The following is an 8,093-nucleotide window of genomic DNA, read 5'->3' as shown; positions in this document are numbered from 1 at the left end:
TCCCAAGACACTTGTCATATCGTGCCCCCATTAGCATTTGGAGTTGGATAATACGGCATTGAGAATCCATTGCGTCAGACTCAGTGACCATATTTTGATTAGCTATTGGGTGTGTATATAAGTTTACAAGCAAAGGTTTTATCTAAGCCAACTTCTTTAGGATTTAGCATGATGTGCTTGAGATCATTTATCATATCGCATGTTTGTTGTGTCTTCATCCCTGAAACAAAAAATCAGACATCTAAAAACTAGAAAATTGAAGCAAACCATCAAGCTTAATTGATCAAAAATTAGTCCAAATAAATTTTTTTTCTTTGCTCTGTCCTTAGTTGTACGAGATTTCTAGTTTGTCGTATGGTAAATCTAGTTTATCATCAAGTTCGCTGACAATTGTCGTACGAGCTTTGTAGTTTGTCATCGGGAAATCTAGTTTATTGTATGATCTCCGTCCTGTGTTGATAGTTGATATACTCTTGACCCAAATACTACCGTGACTACAAACAATCCTAACTAGTGTGGTTCAAACTTTCATTTCTTTTCTCGATCTGTTTGGTTGCGTGGATTTTCTTTTTGTACTAGTTTCCCAGCTTGAAATGCTCTTGGTTTGACCTTGTGATTGTAACTGTGACACATTCTTTGTTGATATACCTTCAAATGATCAAAGGCATTTCATCTTCATTCATGTATCAATTCTAACTCTTGCAATATAGATACTCTTTGTTCTTCATCTAGGATAAGATCTTTTAATGATACTCATAGAGAAGGTATCTCTACTTCTATTGGCAGTATTGCTTCTAATCCATAGAAAAGAGAGAAAGGTGTGGCATATGTTGGTGTGCAAATACTAGTATGGTAGGCCCATAGAGAAAAATTCAATTGAATATGTCAATCTTTTTCAACATCATTCATTGTCTTTTTGAGGATTTTTAAAATAGTTTTGTTTGATTCTTTTGCTTGCCCATTCCTTTGGGGATAGTAGGGTGTGGAAAATATGTGTTGGATCTTGAATTTTTCACATAGCTCTTGTACATCTTGATTCTTGAATGGTCACCCATTATCAGTGATAATTGTCATGGGTATGCCATAGCGACAGATGATGTAGTTCAAGATAAATGCAGCAATTTATTTTCTTGTGATATTGATAAGAGGTACTACCTCAATCCATTTTGTGAAATATTTTGTAGCTACAAGGATGAATTTGTGACCATTAGATGAAGAAGGATTTATCTTTCCTACTAGATCAAGACTCCATTGATATAAAGGTCAAGATGTTGCCAAAGCATGAAGTTCTTGTGCTGGTGCATGAATCAAATTCCCATGGATCTGATATTGTTTGCATATATTAGCTATTTCAAAAGAATCTCGTTCCATAGTTAGCCAATAATAGCCCAAGCGTATGAGTTTTTTCAAAAGGGTAAGACCACTTGAATGAGTGCCACAAATGTTGTTATGGACTTCATTTAAGGCCTTCTCAGATTCTTCTTGTGTGAGACATCTTAAAAGAGTATCATTGAGACCTCATTTAAAAAGGGTATCCGCGACGAGAGTATAATGGGAGGATTGGCGAACAAAGTTTCTCTTTTGGTTCTTTGATAAGTCAAGAGGGAGGATATTATCTTTTAGGCATGTGTAGGTTTGGCCATAGCAGGAGGAATCATGCCCAACAAGGTGACAGATAGTTTGGGAATCAGGGCAATTATGTGTAGGGTAAAACAACTCTTCCACTAGGAATTCATAACACTCTTGATTTTCCTATGTCTGCAATAGAGAAGCAAGTGTTGCCATGGCGTCTGCTGCTTTGTTGTCATTCCTTGAAATCTATTGAAAAGTTATTTCAACAAATTATTTATTGACATCATCAACCATCTTCTTATAAGGCATTACCTTTTCATCTTTTTTTTGGTAATCATCATTGATTTGATTGATGACGATCAGAGAGTCTCCAAAGACTTGAAGTTGCATAATGTTCCATTCTATAGCCATTTTGATACCTGTAATAAAAGCTTCATATTCTATTGTATTGTTGGCACATGGAAAACATAATTTAGACCAAGCAAATATAACAGATCCAAAAAAAACATGCAAGAAGACAAATCTAGACTGAAAGAGATAGAAATTCGTACGACAGTTTAGACAATCCCAGATGATAATTTAGATAGGTCCATATGATAAACTAGAAATCTTGTACGAAAAAGGCATAAACTCATACGACACTTACCACAGACCCAGAAAACAAAAGATAACAAAATTGAATTGACTCGTATGACAATTCTCACTGATCTAGACTATAAACTAGATTTCCCATACGACAAACTAGAAACCTCCTACGACTGAGGACAGAGTAGAGACAAAAAATTTATTTGGAATGATTTTTAATCAATGAAGTTTGATGTTTTGCTTCTATTTTCCAGTTTTCAGATGTCTAATTTTTTTGTTTCAAGGATGAAGACACAAAAAACATGTGATATGAAAAATGACCTCAAGCATAGCACGCTAAATCCTAAGGAAGTTGGTTGAGAGATAAACCTTTGCTTGCAAACTTAGGTACACACCCAATAGCTAATCAGAATATAGTCGTTGAGTCTCACACAATGGATTCTCAACGTCGTATTATTTGACTCCAAATGTTAATGGGGGCATGATATGGCAAGTGCCTTGGGAGAGTTACTATCTCTCTTGCACAAATATTATCCCCCTTTTGAGGCTGAATCGGGTAGCCTCTATCTTAGGGTTCGTAGTAAGGGTTTTTGTTTGAAATTACTCCTTGCAGTCATCCAAGCACGATTGAGGCCTATAGCGCAACAAGGTACCAAAATAAGAAGTTGTCATGCAAGCATGATTGAGACCGCAAGGCCCTACTAAATGTACAATATGAGAGATCTCAAAAGAGAAAACTCAAATAATCCCATCCTCCAAGACTTTAATCCCAAGAGGCTTATTTTTCAGAGTGAATCAGAAAGCTTAGGTCTAGTTGTACTCACTTGGGTCATTCTCACAGGGTAATTACTTTTTCCCACTATGACATGCCCGCTAAAGGTAATCAAATCTCAAACATAGAAGTGCTTCAAGGGTCAGGATTTTTGATTGTCCAAATGGACAAGAGCATACTCTCCTACCTTTTAGACAACTTCTCAAACATAGAAAACAAGATGCTCATTTACCATTAGGAAAATAAGTGTGCCTAGAAAACTTAAAGAAGACACAAAGTTTGGTTGAGTTATCTTAGGCAACTTGCAAAATAGATACATTAGTAGTCATGTTGTTTTGATGAAATGTTGCTTTGACAAGCGTAATCTTCGACAATCATCTTGCAAAAACCAGTTAGGCTGCTAGCAAATTCACAAACAGACCAGGGTTAGCATTAGTAATATCAAAATTGAAGCATAAAAACCCTAAAATGTAATTTGCGTTGAAAACACAGAAGAAAAAAATCATATGAGTATTGTCATCTACTCATACGAGTATTCTCACATACCTGTACGAGTGCACAAATAAACTCATATGATAGTGTAAAGGTACTCATATGAGATTCTAAAATGGACTCGACTAGAAACCTATGAGATTGAAAATTTGATGATGCAAATAGGCCAAAAATGAGATTTATGGCCCCACGGTGGGCACCAAAATGTTGTGTGTGTGAAGTAGGGTATCTACAGCTACAACACAAATACTCAACCATGTCAAATCTAATGAGGACACAAGAAAGAGCCGTGATGATACAAGAAGAGATCAAGAAATTGATCAAATTAAACTAGATCTAAGATGCAATTGTCTATAATAACAATGCTCAAATGATATGATAGAATGGATATGCCTATAGTAACAATGCCTAAGATGATATGAGATGGGATCCGTTGTGCTCCAAAATGGGGGATATTTATAGGATTTCCATGACCAGGGGTGAGGTGGCAGGAATCAACGGTCAAGATTGAGTCTGAAGATATCAAGGGTGAAATCGGAGGAGGTTGGAGAAGAGGTTGGAGGAAGGGACACTTGTCATCTCCATGGTGAAAAGTGTCAAGGAGCCTTTCCCATGAGAGGTAAAGTGTCCAAGGGAGGAGACATGTGGCCTACATGCCATGTGTCTCAAGGGGAGAATATCCACACCATAGGAGGTTAGGATAAGGAGGTTAGGATGTGCAAGATAGGATAGAGTTCATTAAACCCAAGGTTAGGTGAAATGGGTTAGGTTAGGGGGATGGTTAGAAGTTAGGAGGAATGTGGGTAATTTGAATTTAAAAATTCAAATAATAGGAAAAGACTAATTAATTTTGAACAACTTATAAATTGATTTATTTTAATAATTAGGGGATTAGAAGAAATGAATTAAATGGGGGGAGGATTAATTAATCTGGATTAATTTATCAAAGGGGACTATTGAAATGAACCTATTAAATAAATCCTTAGATTTATTAATAAGTAGATAAAAAGAATTTAATAAAATTGCTAATGAATTCAATTAAAATAGGAAGGGGGGTTAATTAAATAATTTCTTATTTAATTAATTATCTTTAGACCATTTTTAGTTGTATACATTTTGCCCCTCTTTGAAGCGAGGTGTGATGACGCGTTGATTGAAATAATAATCTCATTTTGATGATGATATTGGTTCGATAGGATGCCCCAGACATTGATTGATAAATTGCGGTATGATGATGCCCCCTCAGGAGATCAATTGAGATAATTGGCATTTGTAGTGGTTGGATTGTTGCGAAATTGATTTGATTTCTGCAACGTTGATTGATGAAAGTGTGAGTTCTTCGATCACTTAGATGTTGTGCTTGATGTGATGATTGATAGATATTCATTGAATTGATAAGATTGATGAGATCGAGATTTAGTCTGGTTTTAGGAATGACATCTCCTGTATAAGACAAAGATGATCAAAGCATCTGGTTTCAGGAATGATATATCCTATATAAGACTTGATCAGAACATCTTGTTCAAGGAAAGATACATCCTGTATAAGACATGATAAAATAGATCAGATGTGATCAATTGATATAATTGATAAGGTTGATTGGATAAAAAACTAACATATTTGTTGATATTAGGTTGCAGGAAGATTCAGATATGCTGATGTGGGTTCTTTTGTTGGGTTGACAATATCTAGAGAGAGCTAAGTCATCGGTCTGATTGTGTATACACTTATGGTGATATTTCGATGATTCCTGCAATAGATTGGGCCTTGGATAAGATGAGCTTTTGTGATCCCATGCAAGAATGAAATGCAAGCTAAATGCAAATGCAAAGCTACAATCGGACCAATCTCTGGGTTATGACATTTTGTCATCATTGAGATTTTTTTAAATGTGGGAAGTGAGTGCAAAAATCAATGGTATAAATAAACCATGATGACTTGAGCACTAATTTCCTAGATTTTGATATTACAAGTTAGCACAAGCATCGAGGTATAATTGAACCAAGATGACCTGAGTGTGGCTTGTGTAAAATAGGTGGTATTAACCATCTCTATATGCAAATTGGAAATGTCTTATATGATACTTTGATGATCATGTCCTTAGAAAAATTTGCACATATTAACGATTAATTTATAGACAAAAGACAAGAAAAATATCATGTTTCTTCCTTGTTCCTCTAGTCCAATAAATCCTGGAGTCACTCAGAAATCATGATAGCGAAAATCAAGATAGAAAAGTTGAACCAAAGTTTTAAAAGCATTATCCAAATGGGATCATCCATTGAAAAGTGTGTGATGTGCTTAGACAAACATGTGATGGTTTTGATGATTGACAATTTGATCTCATGCTCAACATTGGATGTGTCTCAGTTTTGCTTGACAAGAGCTACCCAACTATTGTTTTACCTATTTGATTAAACTCAAAATGATAAAAAAATTTGCCCCCAGCTAATTGCAGGATTTTGCCCCAATCCTAGAAATAAAGTCATTATGATATACTCAATGATCCAAACCATGGTGAGAAATCACCTGCAATGCCTGCATATGTACAAAGGCTTATTATGGATATGAACAACTCTAATGGAAAAATGAATGCAAGCGGAAGGATGCATGAACTAATAGATGGAAAAGCTTGCTGACAGATAGCACCTGTTTGCCAGGTTTTCACCATCTGTTTTTATTGCACTTTTTCCCATATTTGATTTTTATTTTTTTTGTTGTTTTTTATTTTTCTACTTTTCCACTATTTTTTATTTTTCTGGTTTTCCATTGTTTTTGATTTTTCTATTTTTCCACTATTTTTGGATTTTTCTGCTTTTTTATCATTTTTATTTTTTTGCTTTTTCAGACATAAAACTTCTTCAGATGCATGCTATTGATGGGTTCCTCGAGCTGATCCTCATCCTATGATGATAGTTGATATGCTCTTGACCCAAATACTATTGTGACTACAAACGGTCCTAACCAGTTTGGTTGACACTTACCTTTCTTTTCTCGATCTACCTGGTTGTGTGGATTTTCCTTTAGTACGAGTTCCCCAACTTGAAAGACTCGTGGTTTGACCTTGTGATTATAACTTCGACACATTATTTATTGATATACCTTCAAATGATCAAAGGCATTTTGTCTTCGTTCATTGATCAATTCTAACTCTTGCAATCTAGATACTCTTTGTTCATCATTGGGGATAAGACCTTTTAAGGATACTCGTAGAGAAGGTATCTCTACTTCTATTGGCAGTATTGCTTTTGATCCATAGACAAGAGAGAAATGTGTGGAACCTATTGGAATGCAAATACTGGTATGGTAGGCCCATAAAGCAGGGTTCAATTGAATATACCAATCTTTGCCAACATCATTCACTATCTTTTTGAGGATTTTTAAAATAGTTTTGTTTGATTCTTCTCTTGCCCATTCCCTTGGGGATAGTAGGGAGTAGAAAATCTGTGTTGGATCTTGAATTTTTCACATTAATCTTGTACATCCTAATTCTTGAATGGTCACCCATTATCAGTGATAATGGTCATGGGTATTCCATAGCGACAAATGATGTAGTTCAAGATAAATGTATCAATTTATTTTCCTATGATATTGATGAGAGGTACTACCTCAATCCATTTTGTGAAATATTTTATAGCTACAAGGATGAATTTGTGACCATTGGATGAAGAAGGATTTATCTTTCCTACAAGATCAAGACCCCATTGATAGAAAGGCCAAGATGTTGCCAAAGCATGAAGTTCTTGTTCTGGTGCATGAATCAAATTCCCATGGATCTGACATTGTTTGCATGTTTTAGCTATCTGAAAATAATCTCGTTCCATAGTTGGCCAATAATATCCCAAGTGTATGAGTTTATTTGAAAGGGTAAGACCACTTGAATGAGTGCCACAAATGTCATTATGGACTTCATTTAAGGCCTTCTTAGATTCTTCTTGCTCAATACATGTTAAAAGAGTATTGTCCAGACCTCGTTTAAAAAGGGTATCCATGAGGAGATTATAATGGGAGGATTGGCGAGTAAGGTTTCTATTTTGGTTCTTTGATAAGTTAAGAGTGAGGATATTATCTTTCAGGTATGTGTAAGTTTGGCCATAGCGGGAGGAATCATGCCCAACAATATGATAGATAGTTTGGGAATCAGGGCATTTATGCACAAGGTAAAACAACTCTTCCACCAGGAATTCGAAATGCTCTTGATTTTCCTGTGTCTAAAGGAGAGAAGCAAGTGTTGTCATTCCTTGGAATCTACTGAAAATTTATTTCCATAAAGTATTTCTTGACATAATCAACCATCTTCTTATAAGGCATTAGCTTTTCATCCTTTGTTTGGTAATCATCATTGATTTGATTGATGACAAGTTGGGAGTCTCCAAAGACTTGAAATTGCGTAATGTTCCATTCTATAGCCATTTTGATACCTATAACCAAAGCTTCATATTCTACTGTATTGTTGGTGCATGGAAAACTTAATTTGTATGCTTTTGGAATTGTATGACCTTGTGGCATGATGAATAGAATACCTGCTCCTGATCCATGTTGTGTATATGAACCATCAAAGTATAATTATCATGTTTTTGTGGTGATCGTTAGGATATCAACATCAGGAAACTCAATCTGTAAGGGATGATCATCTTGAAGTGGTGCCTCTGCTAGCTGGTCGGAAATGACT

The sequence above is a fragment of the Cryptomeria japonica genome, chromosome 5, assembly GCF_030272615.1.
Source record: "Cryptomeria japonica chromosome 5, Sugi_1.0, whole genome shotgun sequence".
Classification (NCBI taxonomy): domain Eukaryota; kingdom Viridiplantae; phylum Streptophyta; class Pinopsida; order Cupressales; family Cupressaceae; genus Cryptomeria; species Cryptomeria japonica.
The sequence above is the reverse complement of the archived record's forward strand: the minus strand, read 5'-3'. Positions refer to the sequence as shown.